The sequence below is a fragment of the Ambystoma mexicanum genome, chromosome 3q, assembly GCF_040938575.1.
Source record: "Ambystoma mexicanum isolate Mex_15411 chromosome 3q, UKY_AmexF1_1, whole genome shotgun sequence".
NCBI classification, from domain to species: Eukaryota; Metazoa; Chordata; class Amphibia; order Caudata; family Ambystomatidae; genus Ambystoma; species Ambystoma mexicanum.
Genome location: NC_090926.1, coordinates 1,029,431,014 through 1,029,456,452, shown reverse-complemented (window position 1 = coordinate 1,029,456,452; position 25,439 = coordinate 1,029,431,014).

Below are 25,439 nucleotides of genomic sequence, written 5' to 3'. Positions count from 1 at the left end.
CGCCCCAGAGACACCATCCGAAATTAGAAGCTTCTTGGGCATGGTGAACTATTGCGGCAGGTTCATCTGTGATTTGGCGTCTCTATCGGAGCCGCTGACAGCGCTGACAAAAAACTACGCAGCATGGACATGGACCGCTAGAGAATAGAAAGCACTTACTGACATCAAGGCAGCGCTGTCAGGCCAAGAGATGATGGTATACTTCAACCCGGAAAGAGAATCTGGGATTGTGGTGGACGCCAGCCCAGTGGGACTGGGCGCCGTACTGCTGCAAGCGGATACACAAGGACATATGCACCCGATCGCATATGCCAGTAAGGCTCTCTCAGATACCAAGAGAAGGTATTCGAAAATTGAAAGGGAGGTGCTGGCAATATTGTTGGGGTGTAAACACTTCCGACTGTACATCCTTGGCAAACCGGTGGTGATCATCACCGACCACAAGCCACTTATACCTATCATGGCCGGGGTATCATCAAAACCTCCCGCCCGAATCGAACAGTGGATGTTGTCCCTGATCGAATATGGAGCAAAACTGCAATATCGGCCTGGCACCCACAATCCGGCGGATTATCTGTCCTGGCACACTGAGGCTGGCCGCGATTGAGACAACGTAGTGGTGGTGGAATGCATCAAAAAGGTCTGCAACATTGTGGAGGCCGCCATGCCAGTGGCGTTGTCACGTCAAGAGATTGTGGAAGCGTCGGACAGCGATGAGATGGTTCAGGTCATTCGATCAGCCATGGGGAGCGGGGAGTGGAAGGACATGCTAGCCAACAATGCCAGACGAGAGGCCGAGGCCCAGAAAGACCTACAGGCTATGTGGAAGGCACGAAATGAACTCTCTGTGTCGGAGGATGGACTCATATTAGGAGGACGGCAGATTGTCATTCCGCAATCCCTAGTGACCAGGGTGTTGGAGCTAGCACACGAAGGGCACCAAGGCGCAGCGAAAACTAAAGCCCGCCTGAGACCTAAGGTATGGTTGCCAGACCTGGAGGGGCGCGTAGACGAGTTTGTGCGCACCTCTGTTCCATGTCAAGCAGCCAGCCCAGCGGAAAGGTGTCCCCCAATACAGTCCATGGAGAGAAGCGAGCAGCCATGAGGAACCGTACATGCCATCTTTGGGTCCACGGGAAGGGGTATGTACCTTCTAGCCGTGGTAGATCATTGGTCAAGATACCCACAGATCGAGTTGGTGGAGTCGACGGCTTGTGACCACACCATTTTGGCACTAGAAACGATCTTTGCCACGCATGGGTTCCCACTGGAACTTTGCTCTGACAATAGCCCGCCGTTTCAGGGACAACAATTTGCCAAATACCTGGAAGACAGAGGAATCAGACATCGCAGAGTGACCCCGCACTGGCCAAGAGCAAACGGGGATGCAGAAAGGTTTATGCGGACTCTAAATGAAATCTTCTGGATTTCAATGAATGGGAGAGGGGAGCTATGCCAGAGCCTCTTCGAGTTCCTGAGAGAATATCGGACGACCCCACACCAGTCCACAGGGGTCTCAACGACAGAGGCATTATTTAACTGCTGCCCCATAGGCCTGATTCTGGAGGTGGAAGGAAGAGCACCAGGGGTAATTGATGATGAGTGTGTCCGGCAGGAGCGGCAGGCCAAGAACGAGAAGGAAAGTGAGCAAAGGAATCTCCAGGAAAAGGATATCGTGGTAGGGGACACTGTGCTGGTAAGGAATAGACATCCGAAAGGGAAGATGTCCCTCACTTACGAACCACAGCCCCTCGGGGTGACCCATGTAAAAGGATCGATGGTAACTGCCGCCAACAAGCGAGGGACGGTGACCAGAAATGTGTCTTATTTCAAGAAAATAGAAGTCAACCCTCCGGAGGGTACACCAGGGATGCCCGAGCCAGCAGACCACGAGGCCACCCAGCCAACAGAGATACAAGATGGAGGTGGAGGCCTCACACCACGTGACATGCCACTGCCAACCCTAGAGGGCAGTCGAAGATACCCGAGCAGAGAGGTGCGGCAGCGTCCGGCTCGATTCCGAGACTACGTCATGGACCCAGAGGCCTAGGGTGGCCCAGTATAGTATAAGTTAACTCACGTTGAGTTGTTGTATGTTTAATGTTTTACTGTCTTTCTTGTTGAAAGAAAAGGAAGGATGTTACAGAGCGTATTATTGTCGTGCGCATGCACAAGCCTCATTCTGGCTTGCGCATGCAGGTTTCTAATAAGCGAGGACCGGACACGGCAGTTGCCGCCGGGACCCCATACTGATCAGACGTGTCTGCGTTCTTCTGTGCCGAATGCGTGTGAGTGTGTGGGGCGGCCTGGGGCCCGGATGAAAGCCAACAACTGCCAGATGACCAGTCCCCCAGAGTTATGGTGATGTCATGGCACTACCGGTGTTGCACCACAGCTGTACTTCCGGTGCTGACAGCACGGTGCTGAGGATACAACACCTCTGGCGCGGAGGTGCTCGTTGCCTGTCGACGTGTAGAGGGCGGTAAATTACTGCTACCAGGGCTGTATCACAGGGTTTTGTGGCATTTAACTTTTAAACTAGGCAATCTCTGGCGTACAGTGCGTGGCATATCACTCCTGTAGCTCCAGGAATGCAGACGGAAGCTGCCTTGTAGCCTGGGCCAGAGAAACTCTTACCCAGGATTCAGTTCCAAAGATGGTCTCACTATCAGGCCTGCACAGAGAATACTACTCATGAACAAGGCTCCCTGTTTTCCATTTGTAAGGATTTTCAAATTATGAATATTGACAGGTATCACTCTGAATTCTCTGGATTTTCAAATTATGAATATTGAGAGGTATCACTCTGAATTCTCTTTGCATTCATTTATAAAAATGGAAAACAATGGACACGAAGCTTGTAGGTGTTGTTTGGATATTTGCCCACCCACTGACTGCCCCTGACCATACAAATCCATAAGACCATTCACACCCATTCCTGCCTCTGCCCCCTGTTTTAGAGAGTGCTATGTTACTACTGGTGGCCTCATTTGTGGGGCGAGGGGAAGATTTGGAGCAGAGTGATCCCCACTATGGCTCCTTTCGAATACTGATGCACCCGAGCCACTCGCAAAATATTGAAATTATATGGACCGGTGCCCCATAAAGTATCCGCAGCCCCCTCTGAATTTAGAGGCATCTCGCCTCTGCTTTCAGCAGAAGGTTGGAGGCGACGCTAGCAGTTGTTTCTCAGCAAAACACTTGGTATCTACCCAGGAATGACGTAAACCGATTCTCTCATGCATACGCTATGTCTGCACATACCCCATTTCTGAGCGCATGTTTGGCGTGCTGCATCCCAGGGCTGCACGTTTTATGTATGACACAGCAGCATAATCCATGCACACCACTGCCAATGTACTAACCCTTTGTGCCCAGGGAGGCACATATTGGCAACTGCATACTTGGGCACAGATCCTGCACAGGCAAGCATTACACACAACCCATTTTGTTCCCCAGCTCACATAATAATGATATCACGTTTTTATATAGTGCTTCGTACAGAATTCCTATCGCTTGTAAGCACTGTAATTATATTACTACTTAGTTTTACTATACTCAATTGTTACTCAATTCAATAACCTTCCGAAGATTAAAGGCTGTGTAAGTCCTGCTGGGATTCAACATGTGACATTAGGTTGCACACAGACGCCTGGGCCAAGTGCTCAACTCCCTGAGCTATCCTACTCGCTGAAAAATGGTCATAGCCTCTTTAAGGTCTTAGAACATTTGACCCCTATAATTGCATAGCACCGATGACACCTTTAATATCCCTGATACGCATACCTTCTATGTCACCCTATTCATTTGATTCCTGTAATATACTAATATAAGCGTCCCCTATAATTCACAAATGTATATGCTTATAATGATGCAGTTACATGGAGTTTATATATTTATTTATTGGTATAGCTAATTATAGCTCTTGTAGCGCCTTTATAATGTACAATACATACAACTCCAACTTTGGTCCAACATGCATGACCCGTATAATGACACAACACTGCACAGCTGCCATCATTTGCCAAATGCACCCTCACATTTCTCAAAGCTCATCTAAAGCAAGTTAGTGCCTCATTTGCATTTTATAGGCACCACATGTGACATGCAGCCTCACATGTCCAGATGCAATACCATATGCCAAGCTGAGCTTCAAATGTCTCAGTAATGACATCCAATGTCAGTTAAAGCCTCAAATGCATTGCGTAATGTGCCACCTCACATGCCCAACTGCTGTTATTGTATAGCTGGCACAGCCTCAAATGGACCAGTAATGCCATGTATTGCCAGTCAATGCCTCATAGGCACTACGGGGTCATCAGATGTAAGGTGCTGTGAAATCGCACGTGTGCATGGTGAACCTCAGAGATGCCCCCAGCCTGTCTATCCACCATCACCCAAGACGCCCACCAACACAGATGCCCACCACCCACCAGAATGCATTTCCCCTAACTTAACCTGCATCGGCACATCCTATCTCTGCCTTCCGGTATTTACATCACTTTGCAACTCCTGATTATGCCTTTTCAGATGCTGTGTTGTTCCTGAGCCAATAAACCAGTACTCCTACATGTTCTTCTGGTGTTCCTGTTTCCCGCTGAGCACATCTTGCAGGGACGTCAATTGGGGATCGCCCGGGGTCGCACCTGCGACCCCTGAGGTCTCCCTTGCTACCCCTCTATTCTCCCTTTCTAACCCTAAATATTTTTTTTTGTTTATGGAAGCTCCTGGGCTGTGTCCCAGCGCCATATGTCTCTTTGTTTCTGGAGTAGCTGGCTTTCTTGTTCAGGCCTCAAAAAAACAGGGGGATCCACAAGTGTAGCACTTTGAGCCCTGACCCTAAATTAGAAAAAATAAGAATAACAAATAATTCGTCTTTCTAGGACTCTATACAATAATTGCTAGACTCATTAAAGGTTTATTCCAGACACACTTCAGGGGGTGAGTCACTGATTTAGTCTGTTCTTAAACACCTCAAATTCACAATGGAGACAAAAACGTCCAGAAAGCCTTTAGAGTACAATAAGCATCCATTTCGAACTGTGCATTCTGCTTTTCGCAAGGTGCAATTATAGCATGTCTTTTTCTGCCATTGTCTCTGTTACGATCATCACAAGACATTCCATCTCGGTGTCCTCGGTCACTTGACAAAATCCTTGTGCCTAAAAGCGTGTGTACAGTGTAGAAATGTTTGACCATAGCACATACATTGCCCCTTAATTTCATTGTGCCACAATGAATGCTTTGTTGTAATGTGTTGATCTTTCCTATCTCCCTGGCACGCTGTTCAGGACGTTTGTTTGCATGTATGAGGTAACAAGTGTCAAGAGTAAGTACGGGGTGCCGTGTGAGTGCACTGCTTTCCCTGCACTATTCTAAATTCATTAATATACAGTTATGAACCCTCCCAATAGTATGTATTTTTCCAGCCTCTGAGGCCTGAAAAGTAGATCCATGCAGGCTTCACATGTGAGCATCTTTGTACAAGACCCGCAGATGAACTGGCCTGCTGTTAAATCGCAGTTACCAGTTTAATGATATCCACTACAGAGTCTAATTTGTTATCTGACATTCAGACATGTAATTGCTAATTATACTATAGCCGGTAAGATAGCTATAGCCGGTAAGATAGCTCAGTGAGTTCAGCACTAGCTGCTGCAATGTGTGTATGATCTGCGGGTTGAAGGTTTGAATTTCGGCAAGGCCAACTCAGCCTGTCATCTTTCTGAGGTTGATAAAAGAGCACTAACACAGGTTGGTTTATATTGTATGTATATTAGTTCTATATTAAGCACTTAAGCGTAAGTGCTATATAATAACACATCATTATCATTTGTATTCGGACGTCTGCTTGCATTCACAGTAATTTGGTAATATGGGCCTATACACACTGATATTAATGATACATATGGGGACCTATTCCAGTATGAAATGTATATCACATGATAGTGATATCGTAACCATATTATTTGTAGTGTACTTAAGAACAATGCTATGTGATGCTACTTCCTGTTTTGTCAAAGGGTCAAAGGTCATGTTCCATCGCTTCCCGTGGTGTCACTTCAGGGTGAGGTCAAATCACATCACTTCCTGTGATGTCATCAAAGGTCAAGGGACCTGTGATGTCACTTTCGCTACCCCAGGCATTTTGGTGAAATGACGTCCCTGACATCTTGCCCTAAGCCTAAAGGAACTACCATCATTCAACATGGGTGTCACCAGGGCCCTGTTATCTTTCAATTTAAGAAACTGCCCCTACGATCCCTGAGCAATGGGTTTCAAGGACCTCCTAGGGTTACTGAGGGCTTACACAGAGGCACCACAACCCCCAAATTAGGTTTATGCTACGACTCCACAGAACACATGTCCACTATAATTCTAAGCACATATGGCCGCTATGATGCCTTAGCAGATAGCCTCCCTTTGCTGGCCTAGCAGATGTGGCCCTTATATTTCCCCTTATGTATGGCCCTTACAGCGTCCAAGTCCCAGTAATGATACAGTACAAATGGGGCCTATAACGAAGCTAAAATGCTCCGACAAAAATTGACTTTATAATGCCCAGCACATGTCCACGACGATAACCCCCATATATAGATATATGCCCATCAAACACAGCTCCTATAAAGCACACATAGATACTGTGCTTGAGAGCAGTATGTGTACACATCGCTCTTTTTGTTGCTTTTATCGAGAAACATCACAAAACACAATATTTCCCTAAAAATATCCAGGATGACAGCTAATACAGCCTTATGAGAAGCCCACTTTCATGTTGCCACCAGGTGTCTTCTTGGCAATCAACAGGGGTCAAAGCACCTGCGCCTGTATGCCCTGTCCACAGTGCACTGGGAAGCAGAGTTCTCAGGCACATGAGTATGGTGGCACATGTCCTAGGCAGAGCATTGCTAGTTAAAGGCTAGAACTCGGCAGGGGGAAGTGAGCAGCCAAAGGTGCTGCCTTCAAACATCAGCACTGATGCACTTTTTAAAATAAAATGGATGTATGTCATGTATTTCTTTGTCATAAAAGCAAAGTACACTCATTAAAAATACAATATATCGACAGTTATAAAAGTTTCATTAAAATTATTCAGGAATGTTGCCCGGAGGTGTACAATTCCTACTCAAATTCGTAGAGGTAGCAGCCATAGGTATCGTGCAAAAATAACGCACGTTTCCTGCGCATTCGGTGGTAACGAAAATGTAGAATCCCATTATACCGTTCAAGGGAAGCAGGGGTTGCGGGGGTGTCCCCCAGTCCCCTTGTCCAGTATAATGGAATTCAGGAATTGTGGCGGTGTTCTCCACTCCACTTGCACGGTATAATGGGTTCAATAGTTTCAGTGGTGTCCCCCGCTCCACTTCCACGATATAATGAGTTCAGCAGTTGCGGTGGTGTCCCCTGCGCCACTTGCACGGTATAATGGGTTCAGGAGTTTCAGTGGTGTCCTCCACTCCACTTGCACGGTATAATAGGTTCAAAAGTAGCGGTGGTGTCCCCTGCGCCACTTGCATGGTATAATGGGTTCAGCAGTTGCGGTGGTGTCCCCCGCTCCACTTGCATGGTATAATGGATTCAGCAGTTGCGGTGGTGTCCCCCGCTCCACTTGCATGGTATAATGGGTTCAGCAGTTGCGGTGGTGTCCCCCGCTCCACTTGCATGGTATAATGGGTTCAGCAGTTGCGGTGGTGTCCCCCGCTCCACTTGCATGGTATAATGGGTTCAGAAGTTGCGGTGGTCTCCTCCACTCCACTTGCACAGTATAATGGGTTCAGCAGTTGCAGTGGTGTCCGCCATGCCACTTGCACGATATAATGGGTTCAGCAGTTGCAGTGGTGTCCCCCGCGCCACTTGCACGGTATAATGGGTTCAGGAGTTTCAGTGGTGTCCTCCACTCCACTTGCACGGTATAATAGGTTCAAAAGTTGCGGTGGTGTCCCCTGCGCCACTTGCATGGTATAATGGGTTCAGCAGTTGCGGTGGTGTCCCCCGCTCCACTTGCATGGTATAATGGGTTCAGCAGTTGCGGTGGTGTCCCCCGCTCCACTTGCATGGTATAATGGGTTCAGCAGTTGCGGTGGTGTCCCCCGCTCCCCTTGCATGGTATAATGGGTTCAGCAGTTGCGGTGGTGTCCCCCGCTCCACTTGCATGGTATAATGGGTTCAGAAGTTGCGGTGGTCTCCTCCGCTCCACTTGCACGGTATAATGGGTTCAGCAGTTGCAGTGGTGTCCCCCATGCCACTTGCACGATATAATGGGTTCAGCAGTTGCAGTGGTGTCCCCCGCGCCACTTGCACGGTATAATGGGTTCAGGAGTTTCAGTGGTGTCCCCTTCTCAACTTGCACGGTATAATGGGTTCAGCAGTTGCGGTGGTGTCCCCCACTCCACTTGCACAGTATAATGGGTTCCGGAGTTTCAGTGGTGTCCCCCATGCCACTTGCACGATATAATGGGTTCAGCAGTTGCGGTGGTGTCCCCCACTCCACTTGCACAGTATAATGGGTTCAGGAGTTTCAGTGGTGTCCCCCATGCCACTTGCACGATATAATGGGTTCAGCAGTTGCGGTGGTGTCCCCCGCTCCACTTGCACGGTATAATGGGTTCAGCAGTTGCGGTGGTGTCCCCCGCTCCACTTGCATGGTATAATGGGTTCAGCAGTTGCGGTGGTGTCCCCCGCTCCACTTGCATGGTATAATGGGTTCAGAAGTTGCGGTGGTCTCCTCCGCTCCACTTGCACAGTATAATGGGTTCAGGAGTTTCAGTGGTGTCCTCTTCTCAACTTGCATGGTATAATGGGTTCAGCAGTTGCAGTGGTGTCCCCCATGCCACTTGCACGATATAATGGGTTCAGCAGTTGCAGTGGTGTCCCCCGCGCCACTTGCAAGGTATAATGGGTTCAGGAGTTTCAGTGGTGTCCCCTTCTCAACTTGCACGGTATAATGGGTTCAGGAGTTTCAGTGGTGTGCCCTGCTCCACTTGCATGGTATAATGGATCCGGAGGTAGCAGGGTGTCACCCGCAGTCACAAGGCAGGGATTGTGGCAGCTACACATAGATGTGCGATCCACGTGATCACTGCGCGGCTCCATTTTCGCTCTCAGAATTTCCGTTTGCAGTATTTTGGGACGAGCAGTAATCACATAGATCCCAGCCATATATATGATAAAGCAAACTTCCTAAAAGCACATTAAAATGTTGCAATCTCAGCTTTACATATGTAGGAGTCTTCCTCCCTTCTATGTCTCAACACTTATGCAGACGGCTCAGCCTCGCCCCCTTTTATTGACCTGACCTTTGGTGTAGGGCGGATCCTCCCGAGTCCTTAGTCTCGGTAGCATAGCTCAGCAGCAACATGCTCGCCATGGAAGCAAGACGACACTGAGCAACACAGGTTCAATCCCCGGGTCAGTGCTTAGAAACCTCTGGGTAAGCGCGTTATGAATAACATATCATATCAGGGCTTGTCTTATATACGACAATAAAGCCCATCCTTTACATGGTGTTTCTGCCATAAAACAATAGCATCAAGCCGGCATTGCCAGAGGCCAGACTCCACAAGGATAGGGATGAGATTGGTTATTTTATGATAACTTGGGCAGAAGAAAAAGAAATGCAGCAAATCTTCGCATGCTTCCCCGACATAAAGGGCATTGCCGATTATCATGATCGGTCCAGGCTGAGGTCACTGCACTTATCGGTAATTTGTTTGGCCTAGATCTATTGAACAGAGTGAAGAGTTTGCTGGTAACATCGGTCCCCAAGAGATACTCCTGAATATTGTTCCTACAGAGGAGTACATGGTAACAAGTTGATTGTAGCCAGGGCTCAAGTCGAGGGTACACGCGGGGGGACGCAGTCCACCAACTTTGTTTAGAGGGGGGACTCAGTCCCCCCAGCTAAAATGAGAAACATTGAATGTCCTCTTTGAATTTATGAATTAAAGCAGACCTCAGGGATCAAACCGCAGTTGGCAGATTTGTAGGCCGGACACTCCACCACTAAATTATATAACCTGATGAAAAATAACAAACAACTAAAGGTGAAATGTCCCATTTCGGTACTGCAAGTCTCAGGGAAAAATGTGTATTGGTTCTTGGAGTTTAAACACATGCACACCTTTTAAAGTTTTCAAAAACACTATTAGAAGAAAATATCCTCTCTTGTTTTTGTGTGTGTGTTGATTTCATGAAAGGCAAATGCCATTCGTTCTGTTCAATTTGGGTGGTTATGCAAAGCCAATTTAATGAAATGTGCATATTTCACCTTGATATGCACATTTCTGGCGATGTCACATGCCATTGCGTTTGTTGATGAGTCCCCCCACTTTAATGTTTAGGACTTGTCCCCTGATTGTAGCTGTGCTTCATTGTACTCTCTCTATGCTTCTATGACGGCAATAAGCTGCTTCTTATGCTCCTCTGCACAGGGCTTGGCCATGGGCCTCGATTATGAAAGTGGCTCAGTGCATTGACCTGTGCCACATAATGCTGGATGTGTGAAAGCCACGGCAGAGCCGTGCCTTGGGATGTGCAAGACACGCTCTGAGAATAAAGTGTGTCAGTGCAGCAACCACATTTTTCCAGAGACAAGACCAAGAACGCATGGGTTCTGGTTTAAGATCATCCTCTCAAAAAGGAAGGGCTCATTTCGAATGAGCTGCGAAGTTGGGTGCAGTGTGGGGCATAACCAATAGTTATTTAATACAGATATTCTCTATGACCTGTAAGATGCACAAGTCCTCAGGTCCCCATATAGACAGACCGCATTTGACAGCTGGCACTGGTCTGGACTTGTAGATATTAAGAGCCATGGCTACTGGCTGGGTTCTGCACAATCTCATGACTCTAAGGATCTGTATATAACGCCCACTGCCTGCTGCATGTTGTTTGTTTGTTTTAGAATATCGGCCTTCCTCTTAACATTAGAGGAGAATCTGACTCCCAGATGGTCAAACTTTGTGACCCTTTGCATTTTCTGCGGATTGGTGAGCATAGTTGGCATTTTGCTTTGTCGATGACCCAGCTGGCAAACCACGATGGCTGATTTCCCGTCATTTACAAGCAGATCTACATTAGTCATATAAATTGTGTACTGAGTGATAAGAAGTTCTAAAGCTCACGGAGTGCGGGCTAAAAGCACAGTGTCATCTGCATAGATCAATGCCGGGAAACACTGGTTTGCAAACCCAGGTACATTTGCCTCCGTGCTGAGCAAACCGTTAATATATAACCAAAACAGGAGTGGCACCAGCACACATCCCTGGCAAACATTTGCCAAAAGGTCATCAGTGCACTGTCCTTTGGGACCAGTCCTTATGCAGGCCGTGTTTCCATTGAGTAACTCTTGCACTGTCCTTTGGGACAAGTCCTTATGAATTCCTAGTTTCCATTGAGTAACTCGTGCACTGTCCTTTAGGACCAGTCCTTATGCATTCCAAGTTTCCATTAAGAAACTTGTGCACTGTGCTTTAGGACCAGTTCTTATACATGCCGTGTTTCTATTGAGTAGCTCATGCACTGTCCTTTGGGACCAGTCCTTATGCAGGCCGTGTTTCCATTGAGTAACTATTGCACTGTCCTTTGGGAAAAGTCCTTATGCATTCCTAGTTTCCATTGAATAACTCGTGAACTGTCCTTTGCATTAATTCCGTTCACCGAGCTCTATGAAAATCTGCACAAAGCGGTACAAAACAATGGGGCGATACTGGGCCAACTGAACGAAAAGTTAACAAAAATGGAAAGCATGAACATAATGCTACAAGAACGTCTCGACAAGGAAGCCGAAACCTCTACATTGTGGCTTAACAGATTGAACGAAATAACAGTTCAAGACATTTTAGAAAAAAAAAATTGATGGAAACCATGATCGAATGTATGAACCAAGTAATTAAGACTAAGAGCAATCCAAAAAAGGTCCATGAATCAAGCCCCAATGATAACAATGTGACAAAATGGGCACAATTGCCTCCTGATCCCAAAACGATGAACCTCAAGGAGAATGTTGACCAACAAGTTGGGTTTAGAGAATACCCAAGGACTCTAGACGAAATACGACTTCACCAGTCAAGCTCTCAAATAACCCACTTGCCGTCCAGAGTCACTGTACTCACCCCACGGAGACTAAACAAGTCAGTAACATAGAAGGTGCAGCTTCCATTTCAGCTACAAACGACAAGCCAGAAGAAGCGGCAAATAAAGAATGCCGTGAAAAGAATCAAATACCACAATCTCTGGCCATCGTACATTGCTCATTACCAAAAATGTAATTCGTAATATTCACTGGACCTGCAAAAACCCTGACGACTGTGAATTCCAAGCAGAATGTGCAAGGAGCAAGTTGCTGCACTACAAACAAGAGAAAAGAGAAAAAGAAACATTGTGCGCCGAATAAACAAACCAGCATTTCCAAAAAATGTATAAGAAACTTATCCACACCTGCCAAATCTGGCCTATTTGAAAGGGAAAAAAAAGGCGAGTCATCAAAACCAAGAAAATCGGAAGCGACGAAAAACGCTGAACTCACAACGTCTAAACTACCGAAAATAAATCCCAAAAAACGCCAAAGATTGGATTCGGATGCACAATCGATTCAATCTGTGTCATCATCTGAAGATCTATGCAACCTCTCGACCTATGATGACGATTATGGGGATGAACACAGCCTAGAGGAACGAGCGGCTAGTCCAAAACATCCTAATGCACTGGAACTCGAGGGCAAAAATGCCTCTAAGAAAACAACAAATCCCTGGCTGGTAAAAATGCAGAACGGAACAAATTCTGATGGCGAGAGTGTCGTGAAGAAAGGACCAAGAAACCCGGGGGGAGGTCAAGGAAAGGACAGTTACACAGCCTCACAAACTGGGATGAAAGAAAGCCAACGATTGGCGGACTCAGATTCGAAAGCAAAAAAACAAGTGAAATTGAATCCCAAACTGACAGCAGCTCAGAGACAGAAGGAGCTAAGTCATGTCGAACAGAAAATGAGGGCGGACCTCAAGCCATTAGCCTCAAAAATCCTCATTGCAAATGTATTCGAAGATGATAATGATGTCAACTTAAACAGAGGAAATGTCATGCGACTTTACACTCACTACCGGCTCTAAGAACGGTGTCCTCCCATGACATTCTAATAGTCGAATACATTTCGGAAGCACATGCGGACAGAGTCCATCTCCACATAAAATCCCGGGCTGTATGTAAAACCATACTGGCCTCAAAAGAGGACCTCTTGCTGCTTGGCTTTGAGGTCTCGGAAGTATGGACAGAAAAACACAATAATCAACCCAAAAACATTGCAAACGACATGAGCGAGTCAGTCCATACAAAGCGCAGGGACGAGTTAAGACAACTTCTAACGACAGCACCAAACCTACAACAGTCGAGTGATAAAGGGAAACCTGGAAGGAGCAATCATTAGCTAATCCAGAGTTCTGAAAGCAACTCGTTGACACTGATATCCTGGAACACATGAGGATTTCATCATCTTTACGATGATTTTCCGGTGGACCTAAGTAACAACTTCGCAATCTGTCTCCAAGAAACATGGCTGAGGAGCACGCCGATGAAAGATGGCTATGTGACCTTGTTAAACCCTGCAGGAAAAAATGCACTAGGTCGCCCGTTCTCAGGACTCATAACAATGATAAAAATTGGAACCAACTGGGAAGTGCTTGAAGCTGAGAACCCAAACATCTTTGTGCAAAGCACGTTGCTACACTACCACACTGAAAAAACCTCTAAAAAACAGTACATACTTTTAATCAACGTGTACTGGAACCCCGCTCAGATAACTAGTGAAAAATGTGTGTCATCGGTAATGGCACTCATAGACAAACATCAACAAACTGATCGCGAAATTGCCATCATTGTCTGTGGTGATATGAACACAACCTGGTTCAATTCAAATGGGACCCGAATAAAAGAACCTAAGAAGAAAAGGCCACCTCACCTGTCAAGAAGTGCACTATGGTCAATCGAAATGGACACTCGCGATTGCGATATGGCAAATGGACAGGTAGAAGGTGATCTACCACCAAAGAACACCTGGCACAGCATGGGTCACAAGAAAATCTTGGATTATATATGGTTATCAAGACATTCTTGGCATAAAATCATGAACCTGAGAATAATCGAGACAACAAACAGCCATCACGATGTCCTAGTTCTGGCCATGAACTTACCCTCGAAAAAACATACCAGGAGAATGGCCCAGAGTCTGGAGGTAAACAATGGGCAAAACAGACTAAGATTAAACAGTAAACAAATAACTGCACTGACCAAGAACTTCCAAAACTTGACCTTGTCCGACGAAGCGGCTCTAAATTATCGCGCGTTTCTACCCCGTACCAATAAAGGATCCCTCCTGAAGACACAATCAAATAAAATTCACACCCATGCTTGGAGCTCTAAGGTTATCGAAGAAAAAAAGAAGACACAAAAAGAAATTTGCAAACTGAAATCACAAGGAGGGCTGGACACATTTGTAAAGATAAAACAACGGAAGCAAAAATACCGCAATTGGGTAAAAGCCTTTACCTTCCTCCGCGATCAAGAACGAGGCGAAGCAATGTTGAGACTTATAAAATCGAACAACTGTAGAGAGATCTGGCAAATCATAAACAAATGCTCCAGAAACCACGCGGACACAATGGCCAGTGGAGTCGCCGAAAGGGACTGGAAAAACCACTTCAACAGAGTGTTCGCGAATGAAAACAGCACCTCAATGCTTGCACATGAAGCAGCGGAAGTTGAATGGGACTGCAACGAGAAAGCCGAAGAAATATCTACGGCAATCACAAAGCTGAACAACTCGCGCGCGGCCGGTCCTGATGGCATCACAAATGTGATGCTGAAAGCCAACAAAGACGAATGGTCAAAATTCATCGCCAAACTATTTGCAAGGATCGCAGAATATAAAAGAATACCACACTCATGGACAACGGCCATTATAGTTCCAATTTTCAAGAAGGGCAATCGGGCCGATCCTGCCAACTATCGCCCGATTGCCCTACTAGATACAATTGGCAAGATTTTGGGAGTTTCCTACAAAAGAATCTAGCAGCATGGGCAGAAATGAAGAAAATCACTGATTGCCGTCAAACTGGTTTTACCAAGGGAGTCGGAACAGAAATCAACCTGACCCTGGTAAACATACTAAAACTGGACTCTCTAAAAAAAAGGTCAAAGTTATTCATAGCTTTTATCGATATGCATCAAGCATTTGATGCTATAAATCGTGAAAAACTATGGCAGAAACTAACAACTTGGGGTTGCCCAGAGAATTTACTACAACCTATAAAAGCACTCCACACAATGACGTCAATTCAGATAAGATTAAATGAAAAAGGACACCTCTCAGAAGCCGTGAACACTCCAAAGGGAGTGAAGCAAGGCTGTCTGCTTGCTGCTTGCTTGTTCAAACTATTCATTGCAGACGTGCCCTTGGCTCTGAGTAATGTGAAGTGCTTTTCACCAAAAATAAATGGACACCACATCAACTGCATAACTTATGCTGACGATATAGTCCTAGTCGACACGACCCAGATAGGACTACAACGTCTACTGACACAACTTCATCAGTATATGACCATCAAGGAACTAAAGATAAATGTTACCAAAACGAAAATAATGCAGATCGGAGCAGTAAAAGGTAACAAAAACAAAAACTTTCGGTGGAAGATTGCTGACACATTGATTGCTGAAATTGAAGAAATCAGATACCTAGCGGTAACTATCAACAAATCGATACGGGAATGGAGCTGGGCACAAGACATTGCACAACGTATGAAAACGTTGGCTATACAAGGTAGACGTATTCATAACCTTTATGGCAAATTCTCACTAATTCCAGTAAGAATGTTTTACCACCAAAAGGTAATACCAGCTATCACCTATGGGTCCGAGACAGGGTGGAATCTGGACCTGCGAATTTGGGTAAAACTTGAAAGTTTATTTTGGAAGAGTGTGTTGCAGCTACCAAAATATATATCGATGATCGCCATCAGACACGAGCTGGCCCTAGACAAATTATATTCAAATGTGCTCTGGAAGTCGTTAGCTCTGCTACGAAAGATGCACATGCCAAAACCAGAACCAGCCTATGAAATACTCGCGATAAGCCACTGTCAACACCATACAGGCTTAACATTGAAATGGGTACAAGGTGTAAAGGCGATAATGCAAGCGGCAGATATAAAAATGGAGTTGTTGCTGGCACAACCACAAATTGCAAAACGAAAACTGCAAGAATGGTCATGGATGAAAAACCTGGAAAAGCTTGAAGGCCTAACAACCTCTCCAAAACTCGGACCCACAAAGAATAAACTAAACGTAATTCCAAGATATCTGGTGCAATTTCCTTCCCGATATCACCGTGATAGATTTCTTCAACTCCGATTAAATGCCATCAAGACTAAAGAAATGTTATTCATGAGACATGATCAGGTAACCACGGATAACCTATGTAGACACTGTGGGACCGAAATAGAATCAACAAGACACTTAATAACAGAATGTTTGATGCTTAAAGACTTACAAACTCTCCATTTAGGAAAGTTTGCACCGTTGAACATGAACACAGATGACTGGTGGCTTCGAATATTAAGTGGAAGCTCCGTCCACCTATCATGCTCAGTGATAAACTTTATAGACACAGTGCTACGCTTACCAGGACTGGAAAGCTAAATCAAAAAGAAAGGAGTCGGATACGACCTGATTAATTTATCCCAAGTGTACATGGAAAGAAAATGAGAATTACAATGATTGGAAGTGAAAGTTTTGTAATAAAAGTTTGTAATAAACTATATGTTACAATAAAAAAAATAAAAAAAAATAAATAAATAACTCGTGAACTGTCCTTATGCATGCTGTGTTTCTATTGAGTAGCTCCTGCACTTTCCTTTGGGACCAGTCCTTATGCAGGCAGTGTTTCCATTTGAGTAACTTTTGCACTGTCCTTTGGGACAAGTCCTTATGCATTCCTAGTTTCCATTAAGTAACTCATGCACGGTCCTTTAGGACCAGTCCTTATGCATTCCGTGTTTCTATTGAGTAGCTCTTGCACTGTCCTTTGGTCCCGGTCATTATGCAGGCCGTGTTTCTATTGAGTAACTCTTCCACTGTCCTTTGGGACACGTCCTTATGCATACCAAGTTCCCATTAAGTAACTTGTGCACTGTCCTTTGGGACCATTCCTTATGCAGGCCGTGTTTCCATTGAGGAGCTCTGATGGCATATTCACCAGGACTTCTGAGCAATTGATGGATCTGAGCATGTTCCATAGTTTCCCTCTATAGACCTTATCAAAGGCTGTGTTCAGAACCATGAATGCCAGGTATATGGGTACACACTTCAAGTGCAGTGACTGGGCTATGACAAGTCACAGATTCAATGTGTGTTCGTTTGTTCCTGAGCCATGTCAGAAGCCCAGTTGACACAGGGCCGGAACAGGAGTAGCTCGCAATGTTCCCAGGAAGAATTTCAAGGGTTCCATTCCAAAGTATCAATTATGTTTCCAATATCTGTGAGATCAATGGGAAACGTTTTCTTTCAAAGGCAGAGATAACTAGATTTACAAAACGAGAGCTGAGCTTATTTGCACATGGTGCTATGCTTCTCTTCATTCAATGGACTGGCTTTTCAGTTGAAGTCAAGGTACCAATTTCTTGTTCATTAAAATCGCAAACCTAAATAACTAAATTGTGTCACCTCTCCTACTTCTGAGCTCTACCAGCACCTTGACCAGCTACTAAGTTTCTGGCTAGAGCAAGAAATGGTAACTTTGATTTTCAGCCGATTTAGAACACTTGCTTAAATTACACTATTTAACCAGTTGGCCAATGGCTCCTTAAAGGCCTATAGTGGTCGTGTCTTAAAGACACCATTTAGAAAATGTAGCGCATACTGTCGTTACTGGATTGGTTTCAGAGCGGTATTTCTATGACTTTTGTCAAAGCAAAATGGTGCAAAATTCCGGTTTCTAAATTACAAGCCCAAGCAAAGTTAGCTTTTAACTGGAACGTTTCAACAGCTTTATTAAATTATTGTGGCATCAGCCAACATTAAATGTCCTCTCTTTTTTGTTTCCCTCTCTCTTCTCTGTGCTATCTGATGGACTGTATAGGTTTTCTAATTGTTTATCAGTATTTTCTGTCAAACTGATGTCTGGGTTGATTGGACATGCAATGACATAACAATTATCATACGCCCTGAAGACGACCCCAGAGGGTCGAAACACGCGTTGGCGTGGCGATTTCTAAATAGAAATTGCATCAGCAACACTAATCTTGGCGTGGCGATTTCTAAATAGAAACTGCATCTGCAATACTAATCTTAGTTCTCTCCCCAAATGTGAACACACATTACATGGAACAATTTACTCTTGTGGATGTTTTACTTTTGCTCATGTTTTTGGTTGGGCTTTTTTGTCCTTTGCCTAATAAACCCAGCACTTTTGGTGCTCATATGAGAATGTTGGTCTATTACTTATGAAAGTGAGCGCGGTTAGTGTGGATACCCTCTCTGAGTTTGCTTTTTGATATAGGTGACAGTGAGAAGGCCCCTATTTTTCCTCATCCACTGCAGCACACTGCAATACATGCTCTTTGTATACTAACTACAGACAGGTTTGCGCACACCCAGCATAGGGCTTTTTTTCTCACAAACACTAAGTATTCAGCAGACAAGAGGCAATTCCTGGACTGTAGCTCCCGGTCAGGTTTTTGGCCAGCAGTCTCTGAGTGTTGCATCAATGATTTCTCTGAGTCCTTTGCACCTAAGTCCTAGCCACTCCCTAGCTATGGCTTCACTGCTCTATCACCTCGTCTTTCTGTAACTGGATCTTGGTTTGACCTTCTTGGCAGGGTCACACTGCAGCACCTTCCCTTCTAGGCAGCAGTAGAACTCGGTCTCTTTTCTCCCTGCTGCGCAGGCTCGGCTCGATCTTCAGGAATGCTGCATTCTGTTTGAGGTTCAGGAACACCATCTTGTTTCCCTGCTGAACACTGTCACCATAAGGTTTCTCTTCTTTATTTGTATCCGGCTATTGATTGAAAGATTGAGTCCTAATTACTGGGACTGTTGTGCTGCCAGTATCGTTGGTTGTGATTGGTCCATCCTATGCAGGTCCATCTTCTCCATAATTCTCTATTAGTCTCTCGACGGGTGGAGCCCCGATCTCCAATAGCACAACATCCCCTGTGAAGCATTTCCCACGGCTTAGAGTGCCTAGACTACAAATAGGGATGCTACCATTTTGGAGTCAGGTGGTCCCAAGATGGTGGTCTCCTGGTCCAATGCTGATCCATCAATGGCTCAGTAGAAAATCTCATACTTTGGGGCACACTGCATTAGCAATCTGCAGTTTGCAAACGAGGCCTGCTAAGATCTTCCTCCCCAGGTGGCTTCATAGACACAGGCCGTCTGCGGGCTCTGCAAAGGTGTATTATAATCTTCTAATTAGTCCGTGGGTACATGGTCACGATTTGCAGCCTGTACACCTGGGGCCATGGATAGTGATTTAACCTGCTGCCACATTTGTTCATAGGTACCCCTCCAGGCAGGGATTGAAGTGCCCTGATGTGCCACCATTAGGGGTCACATCACAGGGCAGGTGGCTCCTCCTTGCCCCCCTCCCCGAACTCCCCAACCCTCCCACATAGCTCTCAAGCAGTGGCTGGCTCCCTCTTGCCCCTAATTCCTCCTCTTAGCTTTGAAGCAGAGGACTTTGTCTCATTAGTTGAAGTAGGAGGAGAGTAGGAGGAGAGTACTGCAGGCAAGGCATGGCACAGACAGAGCAGACCTACTGTGGGGGGATCCGTCAAACCCCACTTTCATACAATCCCACTGACAGATTCTTTGCCTCCTGGCATTCATCAGTGAAGGCAGTGGTCTAATACGAATCTTCAGATCCCCCGGTAGCCTGGGTCTTTCTGTCCAACTCGTATTGGACATAGGTCCTCCATGACAAGTTAATGATAAACCTAATGCCTAGGCAGCATTGGGGTAACACAAAATGTGGGGGCCCCCTGCAAGCCCTTCTGAGGGCCCCCCCACTGCCACTGGCCTCCACTGCTGGCCATGGGCAGCATGGGCGCCCCACTCCGCAGCAGGCGTTGAGCCCCAGTTATACCATTGCATGTGAAAATAATGTTCTGCAAAGTCACTGGTTCTAGCCAATACATCATCTGTATACATAAAGAATAGGACACAGGTTTTTCTCACCCGTGCAGTATTCATGGTCACCTTTCTCAGCTCCTCTCCTGAGCTATTAATATAAGTAAAATAATAACATATAATCTTGGATAAAAGCTCGGCGGAATAGGTTTATCTTATACATCTGCCGACAATGAAGGACTCAGCCAGGAAGATCGAGACTGAGATTAAGCATTATGAGGTGGCTACTGTGAATCCTTTTCACATCCTCTCTGTGCAGGATGATAATGCTGACATTTCTATGCCACGCTCAAATGATATGGACTTGTTATGACCACATGGTCCTAGGGATGTTGACCCTGTCCTCTTGTGATGAATCAACTTCCGGGGCAATAGTGGCCCAGGGATGAATATCGGTTTAGTAACGGTAATGTTTATTTATAAAGCACCTATACACAAGGCAAGTGTTTCTATACCATCAATCAGCCCCACACCTCCAGTACACCAGAAGGGATCCAACCAGATTGGAAACAAAACAAATTATAAAACTCCTTGTCCAATGTTGGTAATGTGGACGGAACGGCAGGCTTATCTCCGCAAGGTCGTGGATCGTTGGTCAGTTGCAACAGAGCAAAAATACAATTATTACCCAATGATAAAAGGGACTGTCCTGTCAAGGTTGTATACACATATCTACTTTATTCTTATACAACAGACAGTTCTAGCACACTACAAAATACAACCCACCCTGTAAAGGAATTCAGAGGACAGACAGTTTCAAGAAGAAAAGGGAATGCACCGTGGATACTGACAAGAGGGTAGTCAGTAAAGTAATTAATCACAATAGTTCAAGGATACTTGGTTTCAGCACAAAGGGAGAAATGTGTCATAAAATGTCACTAGAGGCCTTCTGGGAAGGGCTAGTGTGACTGAACCGCCATGGTTGAGAAGGTTTCAGGGTGCTTTGCAGTTCCTGCGACAGAGTTCAAGACAGGAGACAGCTGCGGGTATCAGGCTGCAGGAAGTTTGGCGAGCAAGGCTGGATAGACGGCTGCGGGCTGGCCTACACATGGCTTGTGGTCAGGAATCATTGACTCAGTGCTGATTGGTGGGTCTTAAGCACTGGTCGAGGGGTCTTGGACGATAATAGCAACTGCAGCGTGACAACAGTCAGCGGTGCAATCTGTTGCAGCTCGAGGAGCTCGACTGGCTCGGAAATGTCCTTTAAGGTGGATGCTGGTTGAAGCTTGTCGATGTACTCCTCCTAGCTTCTTCACTGATCTCGTGTCATCCTTTAAGGCATATGGCCCAAAGCTGAGGAGAGTGTTGCAGGTAACTGCCTCATCCTTGGTCTGTTTAAGAGACTCTCTGGCACTTCCCACCTAGGAAGCTTGCTTGCAGAGCCTAGCAGGGCACGCTGTCTGCTGGCTGGGTACAGGGTCTGGAGCTGCTGGAAGGTCCTCTGGATTCAGTGGGCCTCATTCCGAGTTGGGCGCTAAGGGATACCGGGCACCGGTAAGGAGACCGGCACTGGTAAATCCTTACCGCACAATTCCGAGGTCCCTTAGCGGGAACCGCAAAGGACGTGTGGTCTGACCACACGTTCTTTCAATTAGCACCTTCCCCATGCCCATTGAGCCCTATGGGGGTTCAAATGTGAATGGGGAATGGTTGGGTGAATGGGGACTTACCGGGTCCGCACAGGTCGGAATGTCCCGGTAAGTCCCCATTCACCCAGACCGGACACGGACCCGGGTTTGGAGGAGGCCATGGCGCAAATAGCGCCATGGCTACCTCAAAACTCGGAATGAGGCTCAGTATCTCCCTTTGTTCCCGGGAAGTATTTAGGGGAGGGATCTTGCTTCCGTTTTTGGAAATCCTGGCCTACCGTCACTGGTGGAAGCTGTAAGGCAGACTGTACCTTCAGCCAGGGTGCAAATGAGTTCTATTTTTACTCCTTATAAAGTCTTCAGATCTGCCCAAAAGAGGGGCTCAGCCCTCTTTTAAAGCCAAATAGGCCACAATGATTGGTTTAGGCTAAGCCTACCTTAATGAACCAATCCTGGGTCCCCGCCAACAATCTCCTGTATGCATAAGGTCATAACCAGAGTACTTTGCTAAAGAATAGGTAAAGGGGTGAAACCATGTAATACTAAATCCCACCCATCTTCCTTTCTGTTGTGGATTAAAGGCTCTTCCTAGTTAATGGAGCTCTCTGTGGTTCCCGATTAAAGAGGCAGGTCCCCCTTGAAGCTGCAGTGAGAACAGACTTTCTGTCTCCATCAATCCACATAATCGTACCTTCTGAATGGGGTCCTTCTGCGTGGGTTGCCTGCTGTAAACACATAGTCCCAGACATAACAGGTCACTGCCCTTGATACTGAGAGGCGGAAGCAGGGCTCAGGTTACCACAGGGTATATCAAATGTTATTGGGGTTTTCCTTTCGTTTGTTAGTCCTAAAACCAGGCCTCCCTTGGGCCGGCTTGATTTAACTCTGATTAGTATGCAAAGCTGCCACCAGCAGCTAACAAAGGACAGGCCGGATCAATGTAGCCTTTGGTATTTAATTAGGCCTTCATGTTAGGTTTTCCCTCCCCCTTCTGAGATACCTTAATGTACTCTTGTCTGTCATATTCCAACAAAATATGACAAGGGGGATGGCACCTGTTGGCTGTGTCCACCCAGAGTACATGGGTCTATGTGTATGTCATGCAGTGAACATAGGAAAATGTGTGCGGATTAGCCCCACACATTTTCCAGAGGTTGATCTACAATCATTCAATTTCATTTACATTTTTAAAAAACGCCCAGGCGAGCGCACGCCCACAGTGTGGATGGTAGAATTCCTCACACCTCTATTCCTCATTTGAAGTTCAGACTCTCCCCAATATAGATGAGCCTGTTCTCTATTGGGGTCGGCGAATGGACACAATATATCTAGAACTGACCTGTCTACCTTTGGCAATGTAGGAATATTGGCAACTAAAAATGTACTAGTGGATGGTAAAAATGAATCAAATCCTTTCCCCTCTACTAAGGAGTTACAGAGGTCTATTAGATCCTTCACATGTGCCCTACTCAATACTTGATTGTAGGTGAAACACTCAACAGACGTGGCAAATGATATTCCTACTCATCAGATTGGCATCTTGGCTGTCACAGAATCCTGGCTTTTTGGTGCTGCGGGTCTGGCACTATCTTTGGCTGTGCCTGCAGGATTTCACCTATTTCGTGCAGACAGGAAGATAGGTAGGGATAGTGGGGCTGCATTGATCTGTAAATCATCCCTGAATATTCACGAGGTGGATAGTCAAAGTCTGTCATGGAGTGATATTATCTTTGTCAAGCTAATAACAGATCCTAATACCACTGTGAATCTTGTCCTATGTATCGTCCTACCTTGATGCCCGAATTTCATGATCAATTTATGGGTATGCTGCTCCCACTTCTCAAACTGAATTCAAAATGAACCTGAAAGAATGACTGTTACAACTAGGAATGCACGTAAACTTACCCGGGAAGTGATCACACCTCTTATTGCTTCTTTCTCACGCAATTTAGCCAGCTATGAAAAGGCTGATAATCTAGCCGACGCTTGACAAACATCATTGGCTAAGGCAGTGGAACAGATTGCCCCTTTAAAAACGTGTCATGTTTTAAAGAACATTTCTAAATTCTGGTACTCGTCTGAAGTACACGGATTAAAAATTGCTAAACGGAAGGCCTATAATTTCTGCCTCAAATGTAGATCCATTGAGAACAAGGAGGCCTACGATGCGGCATCTAAAAACCGTAAGTCTGATGTTATATCAGCCAAGCCAAGAAATCAGAATTTGATGCTAGGGTTTAAAATGCAGGTTTCAATATCGGAGAGCTATTTAAAATCATTAAGGAGCTGGAAAATCCTTGTGTTTCTATTATAAAACATACTAAAGGCAAGGCATGGTGTTTGTCGATTCAGGAGGCCATGATGGGAAAGGGGCAAAAGAACAGAGATAACATCATCAACAAGGGTGCTAGGATAGCGGGAGGCATATCAATAGATTCTGATGTTGTTAGCCATCTGGTGAATAATTATGAGAAACCTTTTGAGCTTAGATCAGTCTCAGAAAAGGAAGTGTCGAGCATCATTGCCCAGCTTAAACCCACCTTTTGCAAGGGCGATGAGTCCCTGGGAGCTGTGGTTAAGACTTGTGCACCAGCATTAATTCTTGTTATTACAGAATGTATTGATGAATCTTTTGCTGAAAGTCACATGCCGGAGTTCATGAAGCAAGCCTCTATTTCCCCAATATAAAAGAAGCCATCTTTGGAACTGGCTAATCCTACCAACAATAAGGCGATCACAAACGTCAATTTTCTGTTCAAAATCCTGGTTTTAGATCCGCACACTGGACAGAGACAGCACTATTGGATCTTAAGGCCAATATTTTGCAGGCTACGGAGAATGGTAACACTGTGCTACTCATGCTCCTAGATTTATCTGCGGCCTTCGATTTCGTAGACCACACCATTCCTGTTAATAGTCTTGTAAACTCTGCTTCTTTTTCTGCTTTTGGGGCCAACTGGGTGAATTTATTACTGACAAACTGCACTAAGTGTTAAGTAGTGAAGCCTCCGCAGATGGGTTTAGGGTGCCTTGTGGAGTCCCACAGGAATCATGCCTCTCCCCCACACTTTATATTTTCACCAAACCACTCTTCGAGTTGCTTGATGCTAAAGGAACAATGTATACAAACTACGCTGATGATACCCAGTGCTTAATTCCACTATCAGGCAATTATGGCATGGATTTTTACCATATCCTTTACATCTAATCTTTTATCCAGCAGTGGATGGTGGAACAAAGCTGGCTCTAAATGTTGAAAACATTTGAGTTGATTATAACAGGCAAAGCAGCTCTTTTTAGCGAAGTTGCATCCCACTTATAGGGACTTTTTGATAACAGGCTGTGCTATTGCAACCTGTTAGAAATATTTTGGGGTTATAGCTAGTACTTTGTGGTATTTTGCTATGGTGGTATTTGGTGGTATTTTTTATAGTCCTTGGCAACATATTGTGGTAAACTTGTTGAGGCATTTTTATAGTGGTGAGACAGATTTCAGAATACGGCCTAATAATTATTTTTTAGTAACAACAAACAAATACTGAATTTCATACACTCTGAATAAATGGGTCATGCTCTCCTGTGATGATTTATTCACAACATCATGATGATGTCCTTTGGGCTGTGTTCCAAAAAATGTGAAACATGCAATTGAAATACAACACATTTAGTCAGCCT